Genomic DNA, 7,636 nt, shown 5'->3' on the forward strand with positions numbered 1-7,636 from the left:
AATATAATTCTACTATTCCTAATTTTTTTAAACGTGATTCCGTAATTCCTTGCTCGGTAACATAATTCTGAAGTTCTTCATTTAGTAACAGGATTCTAAAATTACATATTTAAATCATAATTCTTAAATTATTCATTGACTAACACAATTCCAAATTGTTCATATTTTATTTACTTGTAATCTTAAAACACTCTATTTCATCCCGCAATACCCACAGATTACGGAAAGGTCTCGATCCAAGCCATCGAGACGTCATCAAAATAAATGCTCATTATAAACCATGCACTTGCGCTCTTACAAAGATCTCAGACTAAGAACTTTTTCTAATACGACAAAAAGTCTTTTCGCTATTACATCGTGTCTAAAATTAAACGATCCTGAACGACGATTACGAGGATGATTAAATGAAATGAAATGCCGCTTTCACGACCGATGAAAAACGTGTTCACGGAACAGACATAAATGCGAAGAGGCGCGCATCGCTTCGCGATACGTTCACACGGAAGAACAAAGAAACAGCTGGTCGAAGTGAAGTGGCACTCATGCCCGACCGGGTGCAATTCGCCATTTCAAAAGTTTTCCAACCAGCAGGAGGGTCATTGGCTACCGCTTCGAGGCGAAATGATTGATTAAGTAGGGCCTCGAGATTCGCGACACCTCATTTTTCCTCGCGCCACGAAAACGTCATTCACGCTGTCCAATGAAGCCTTGTCGGATCAATTGCCGATGAAGAAATCTGCTTTCCAGAACCATACCACGGCGAAAAAGCTTGCCATTATCAGGATTTGTTCAATGTCGCGAAGAGTAATTGATTCGGCGTGGAACGTCAATAGATGGCTTCTGATTTTTAAAGACCTGCATTCGTTAGCCTAAAATATATTTTACTTTTGGTTTTGAGTCATTTTCTGTAGTCACAAATATTAGTTACGACTTAAGTAGCTTGAAATAGCAAAACAAGTTTACTTCCAGGTAGTCTGTAATTCAAATTATAAAACTATATATCATGTCTAGCGGAAGACTTCGTCCACTTGGAAAAGTAGAATATTGAATTATGGAAAAGAAATTCTAATCATATATAAAATATATGCACTCGTGCAGATTGAAATTTTACTGCCACTATATCAATCCATGAAATACGTCCTTCCTATACTCGGCACATATTTTCCACGTTATAATCCTTCCATAAATGCATAAAATCCTTTCTTTTCGTGTCGACCGAGCACAAGCTTATCCAAGTGATCGTTCCATCGAATAAATGTCGTAAATAAATCCCTACAAGTTCTCCCTTCGCGTTATCTATTCTTCGAACAAAGCGTCAGCCACCCCTGCTATTTCATCTGAAATATAAAATGATCGATGCCAGATGTGGGGGCGTTTTATTATCCGAAAGTTTCCTTTCTCGAGCAGTCTTGTCTGGCTATTAGTATGGATTGGAGGCTCCACTGTGCCTAGTTCGTTTCGCAAATGCTCGGTTCGACTGTATCCAAACTACCCAATAAATAACAAGCTTAACTTGTTCTGGCGATGTTAGCTTCATAGGGAATACTGTTTCCCCAAGATTTATGGCCCGACAGATTTCATCGCCGCGATACAATTTTATCGGCCGATTTATTTCACCCTAAGCACCGATTTCTCAGAAATTCAAGGCTGTCTCAAGGGAGGGAATTGTTTTTTTTCCAGGTCAAAAAATCGAATCTTTTCTACAGAGATTCATGAAATTGCCAAAGTTATAGGAAGTGTAGATCTTGAAGTGTAGATCTGTTTTTAAAAGGTCCTGTGGTTCCTTTTTCTTAGAAATGTGCTTAACGTTTGAAACTTTTATTTTATTTATTTGATATAGAAAATAGTCAAGAAAGTGAGGGAAATGATATGAAACAGTTAATAAACTTGCAATGTAAAAGAAAAGTGCAAACTTATAATATGTATTTAAGTTATCATGAGCCCATCCATACGATAAGAATTCTTCTAAAATTCAATAAAAATATAAAATTATCATAACTACACAATACATACATCTAATAAAATTACCGAACACATTTCTGGAGGACTCTAAACGCTCCAAATCATAAAGATCAAATAATCATCCAAAACAAAGTCGTACAGAAAATTCTAGATCGCCCAACTTACGACATCTGAATATAAAATTTGGGACACGTCCTGAAACCGGCGTGACATAGAGAAAAATGAGCAGAAATGTAAAGCATGTTGACGGGTACGCGGGACGAACGCGTCCAGGATGCAAATGCGGTGTAGTTCAACGGCGTCAATTAAAATTGCCGTGGAAATGAAACGCGACGTACGGCGTAGCTTCGTACGATGTGGCTTGCTTAGCAAACGACGAGTAATGTTATGACTCCCGCGTTACGATTTGCGTTCTCCAGGCATCGCGTAGCGTGCGTACCTGCTTCTTGAATTCATACCTGACTGGTCGACTCGTGAATTCATTAATAAATTGCAATCACCCTGCAGCTTGGTCGCTGGCAGCGTCTCCGTTACTCTTGTTGCAACGGTGGCCTGTCTTGGAAGTGCTGCAGGTTCAATTTCGAGATAGTAAAATTGATCACGGTTCTCGAGTAGATTGAAATGGACGCATTATTCGACGGTGAATGGAAAATAAAATCACGCCAACCCGAAGTGCGCGCGTCCGTGTAATCAGATGTATCAGGTGACTTCTGAAGCGAGTGCTTAAGAATTTTAAGCGAGCGGCAAATATAACTTGTATTTTCATGTCTTTATTTACTTACAATCTTTCGATGTATGGGTGTCTATCTCTATAGCGCGATGTTTAATCAACTAAAAATACTCAGATACTTAAATAACTTATATTTATATACAGTTATATACAGTTATATATATATTATATATATTTCAATCCTATAAATATTCGTTATTTACCGCGATGCATCTCCATCGTTTTACGTGGAAAACGATGGAGATGCGAAACTCGTTCTTGCGAAACTTTTTATGCAGGTCCCCTTATGTTTTAATTTTTGGACAAGAGTTTCAATTTAACAGGTAGTTTATTGCCCACGTAATCTTGCAAACGTTTGATTGCTGTACCTTTTGGTCCATCCTTTTTGTCTATCGAAGAAGTTTGACTAAATTAAATAAGAGTTTCGATATTACCAAATGAATTTTTCGTTATAAATACGTATATGAATTCTATCAGCAACACTAATTCTCCCATGAATCCGGTACCACTTTGAAACTTTCTACCACAAATTGATACTAAAGCGAGCCCCCTCGGTCAACATCGCCAGAAATTAATTCGTAGACGTTGCAACACATGCGCTCGAAATATTTTTAACAACCTCTTATCCTTTTTGCCGCGCTCGACGATATTTTTTCCCGCTAAGTATACGCTGCCGCGGGTGCATAGCGACGGTTTATCATAAAAGTGAAGGAGTTATTTTTGAAGCTGACAAATGGGTTCAGTCCCCTCCGCGAATATTTTTCCACGAGCAGCCGTCACGCGTCCCTTCACGGTCCCTCTTCGCGCCTCCCAAAGAAAAGAAGAAGTCTTTTTATCGCTCGGCCAAGTTTTAAGGATATCGAGTCTGGCGCTCGTTAGCGACGGAGTTTTGCCAGCCCCTTCCTTTTCCTCGGGGCGCAACCGACCGACAGCTAAACAATCCGACGTCTTGGACTCCCTGTTGTATATATTAACGAGAGTTCGCGAAACGTCAATGTTTGCATCTCCTCCGAGCAGTCTCCGCTTGACTCATCCGCCAACTTTTTTTTGGCCACGTCCTCCCTCGGAGCTGTTCGTCAAAATTTCCCGGTTGCAAGTCTCGTTCTTGCGAAACTTTTTATGCTGGTCCCCTTATGTTTTAATTTTTGGACAAGAGTTTCAATTTAACAGGTAGTTTATTGCCCACGTAATCTTGCAAACGTTTGATTGTTGTACCTTTTGGTCCAGCCTTGTACATTTACGTTGCTTTACGTCGATTCTTAACTTCTCACGTTACAATCATTTATATTATTTCTCAACTGCTTGCATTCCTTTATGTGTCTATCGGGCCCTACTGGCACCTCTATGTTTCGACAATATTATGTGTTGGACGATACTTTGCTTTTACGTGCATTTTATTGGGAACATAATCTCTGCAATGCATGGTTATCGTGACTTTTCGTTCAGTTTCTGTCGAACAATATCATAGTCGAACTTCTAATGATTTATAGAGATGGTGTATTAGGTACTAGTATCAGTGTATTAGTATTAATAAATAATACATGCGCAATATTTTACGTTTTATGTTACATTACTGAACTGTGCACGATTCATTTCGCTCCATTACTGTTACAACATGAATATCTATGAAATTAGATTGTCTATTTATATAAACACGACCACATAAAAGAATTGAGTGCAACTCGCGAGAGAAACTTTCGGGACAAGCTAATATTTAAGATTTCTTTAATAAATAAATCTTGATTACTTTTCGGTCCCCCTAATACTTAGTCTATCGCGAGAGCGTGAGTTCCCGCCATTTCTATTAGAAAGGAACGTTAAGAGACAAGAATCTATCTCGTGTCAGAGACGTAGTCGACGAAAGGCACGTAAAACGATGGAGATGCATCGCGGTAAATAATGATCGGTGCCGAGGCAGTTATTGGCACCGCGTAGGCGCGTAATTACTCCGCTCGGGAACCGGTAACCAGTTATCAAGTAATTTTGTAATTTGGAAGCTCTGTTGGTCCGCGCTACCTGCCCGCGGCTCCTGTTGCAACGTTTGGTATTCCGCGCCGACGCGAAAAATCGACGGAGGCGATCGTAAAAAAATAACGAGGGGCGATCTCTCGATTAGAATACTTTCATGTAAAAGCAAACTTTCGTGTAAAGCAGCTGATCGGCATTTTAGTGGATGGTATTTCGTTGCGTGCTTGTTGGAATAATATTATTTAGTTAATGCAAAAATATATCACACTGTAATATCACACTCGCAATAGTATTATAATAACCTATATCGTTCTAACAAATAAAATATATGATTCAAATTAGAAGTCAGCAGTCGAAGGAGAACGTACTACCAAATGAAAAATGAACACCTTTTTACCCATTACTTTGTCCATTGAAGACTAATTAAAATTTGAATCGTGAAATGAAATATTACATCCTCGCACCAACCAATAAATATAAATTTTGAATTCTACAGGTCCCTTTATGCTCCTGTGTTAGACAATATCGCAGCCGTACTTTTATCCTTCCAGGTTCCTGCTAATGATTTACGGAGAGACTGTACGTCGATTTTTCGAATGAGTCGATTTAAACCTATGCATGATCATGTAACTGATACATCGTGCTTCTGACCACTTCGCGGTGAAACCTGCGCGCATAGGTACGCCGAATGATGTAACGTTTTCTTGTATCATGAATTATCGTCCTGCGCTTTCGAGGTATTGCAATGATATATCGTTGGAACCGTCCCGTGCGAGCGGAACACGGTTACCCTATCCCGTGATATATTTCGCTGGGCTTGACAACGCTACAAATTTTTCACCACCCATTCGGCTGTTATCCGTTGAATCTAGATATCTCTATCATTCGTTAGAAACGTTTAGACGCGATAAGTTTCGGTAATGGCAGATACGACTATTCGTTGCGTTCGGTGATATTTAACGTTGGTGCGCCATTTAATTCAGGATACATTCTGATAAGCTCGTATCTGTTTCAATCCTTCGTGTCAGGACCTTTCTGCGCGCCAGAAATGAGTCTAACTTGGTCTTAGATCAACACTGAAAAGAACCAAATGGAGAAAGTAATATTTGTTTTGTACGAGAGATCTGATTGGTTCCTTTCATGTTTTCTTCGTTTCGATTAGGAGATTTGACTTGATTTCGTTTAACGAAGAACTTCATTCTACATAATTTTATAATATGATTGTTGGATCGATTGGTTTAGTATTCCAGGAGCAAATTCATTTGAGTTAACTGGGATTCTTTTTCTGAATATGATCCTTATTATTCTTCCTACTCTTTAGAAATAATATATAAAATATATCATTTATATCTGATCTATAATAACGTACATGCATTTAATTTATTCTTAAAATGAACCCGAAGAAAGGCGAAACATAAACCGAATAATGAACGTCATGGGTAGAACTGACTCTGAACTGAAGTCACTTGAAGTTGGTAGATGCATGAAAAAAGGAAGCTTGAAATAGTTGAATGAGAGAGTACGGAAGGGCATAGACAGTGCTCGGTGATTGGAGCGTTCTCAAAGGTAAATTAAAGGGGAGCAAATTAAACAAATAAATAGGAGCCTTTGAGGCAAGGACCTTGTAATCAAGGCAGTGATGAAGAATCTCTGCTGCATATTCAACCGCCCAGGACGTTGGAACAGAGGAATAAGATGGTCGAATTTGCAACAACAAAATAATGGAAAAGTACAATTCTGTACTTTTAGAAACTGAAATTTGAAAAGCTTTATTTTCCAAGCTCAGAGCACAACGCAAGAAGACTTCCTAAAAGTTTACCTTTACTAAAGTATACAGCGCTATTTGTAATTTAAATATATATATATAAAAAAAATGTTTTAATTTTTAACCTACGTATAAAGGCAGAAGTCAGAGCTCCTCGTTCATTTCCTCAGAATGAAATCCTAAAGAAGAGTTAGTCCTAGGGCAGCCCGCCGAAATTCCCCGAAGCTATCGAGTCGACGATTCCTTCTCGTCATAAACCTCGTAACACACGATACGCCTTCCACCCACGCGTGACCACGGGATACCAGGTATCGTAACGCGGATTCTTCCTCGAACCGCCTCCTTTCCGGTAACCGAAATAGGAAGCGTCGTCACGACACCGAGCACTATCAATTTCCACGGTGGTTCGATCACGAATCGTCGGGGCTGGCCGCGGAATTATCATTTAATGGCCTCGCAATAACACGGCCGAACGAAATGGGAAGAAAAGGAGTCGCTATGAATTATTCAGGCAATCGCAGGAACGCGAAGCAATAGCGGCGTATCGCGCGATCGATACCGCATCGCTCGAACACTTGGCAACGATAAGTCCATTTATGCCAGCCATAAACCGCACCGGGAATTTTCAAGAAGATCACCGGGGAGGCGACCTTACGAAGCCACGAATTCTCGGCGAGCCACCGAGCTGCCCGAGGTGATTTTTTATTCCTCTGGACCGTTTACAGAGGAGGGAACAGGGGAAGGGGAGGGAATATGAGCGGCCATCCAGTTCGACCACCCGAGGGCCAACGAACACCTTGACCAGCGCCTCGCGTGTACCTGTTCCCCACGGCGTTATCCGCCCAACCTTTCTCCTCGCGGTTTCGACCTCCTCACCCGCGCATACGTGGTCTTCTGGAGAAAAAGTTACCTCTAATGGGCCCAAACGGAGCGCCAGGTCCTCGATCTGCGCTGCTGGATTCTGGGAATGTTCGATGTTGGATGTTCGATGTTTTGGAACCCAATGATGAAGAGTGAAAGAATGTTTGGGTTGTTCTGTGAATCATGGATGCGGTGTTGAGAGAAATAATACGGAGATTTTAAGATAATCGAGGCAACAGACTTTTAGTTTCGGATATTATTGAACTACTTCAAAATGGAGGTACAACGTATTGGGACGTGTCTGAAGGTTTGAAGGAGGATTAAATTTTTAACTGGTATTCTGGAGTGTG

This window comes from Hylaeus volcanicus, chromosome 4, assembly GCF_026283585.1.
Source record: "Hylaeus volcanicus isolate JK05 chromosome 4, UHH_iyHylVolc1.0_haploid, whole genome shotgun sequence".
Taxonomy (NCBI): Eukaryota; Metazoa; Arthropoda; class Insecta; order Hymenoptera; family Colletidae; genus Hylaeus; species Hylaeus volcanicus.